The sequence below is a fragment of the Lipotes vexillifer genome, unplaced genomic scaffold (genome assembly GCF_000442215.2).
Source record: "Lipotes vexillifer unplaced genomic scaffold, Lipotes_vexillifer_v1.1 scaffold1359, whole genome shotgun sequence".
NCBI lineage: Eukaryota > Metazoa > Chordata > Mammalia > Artiodactyla > Lipotidae > Lipotes > Lipotes vexillifer.
Genome location: NW_006771596.1, coordinates 1,244,477 through 1,245,322, shown reverse-complemented (window position 1 = coordinate 1,245,322; position 846 = coordinate 1,244,477).

Here is an 846-nt window from a genome sequence, read left to right as displayed (position 1 = left end):
GGCGTATGGGGAGCAGGCTGTAGGGGAGCAGGTCAGGGGGGAGGTGGGGAAAGTCCGGAAGAGCAGGGCAGGGGTAGCAGGGTAGCGGGGTGGGGGGTACAGGGCAGCGGGGAACAGATGCGGGAGGCTAAGGCAAGACACGCCGCGGGGCAGGACACCCTCCCGCCTGACTTCAATATGTCCTGTTGGGAACAGGGTATCTCCACCAAAAGCACGGCTGGGGGCTGGAAGGTCAGGGTCGCCAGCCCCAGAGCCTATCTCCGCGGACCTTACATCCGCGTGCCGGCGGCGCGCACGGCCCGGAGGGGCCCGAAAGGTGAGCTTTCAGGCCACAGCGCGAAGAGGCAGCGGGACCAGCTTGGGCGAGGGCCCGGGTCAGCCTCTTGCCCCAGACCCCTCGGGCGCTCGGCCGGATTCCGGCCAGCCCCAACAAAGGCTCAGGTGAAGGGTCGCCTCGGCGCGCACGGGGCCAGTCGGCCCAGGACCACGACGCACGCGCGGCAGGTGCGGCAGGTGGGCGGCAGGGCCGGCTCCAGCCCCGCCGGGGCCCCGCCAAGGCGCTGCAGAGCCGGGCCCGGGGACGCCGCACCTGCCGCCGCCCGCACCTGCCGCACCTGCCGCCCCCGCCGCCCGCACCTGCCCGCCCGGTCCACTCACCTCCAAGCGGCCCGGCCAGGCCCCTCGCCGCCGCGGCCCCCGGTCCGCGCTGCTCCATGCGCTCAGCCCGCCCTCAGCGCCGCCCGCCGCCCCGGGGCCGCCGCGGTCCGCGCCATCTCGCCGCCGCCCGCTCCGAGGGCACAATGGAGCCGCCGCGCTGCTCATGCATATGCATGACGCCGCGCGCCG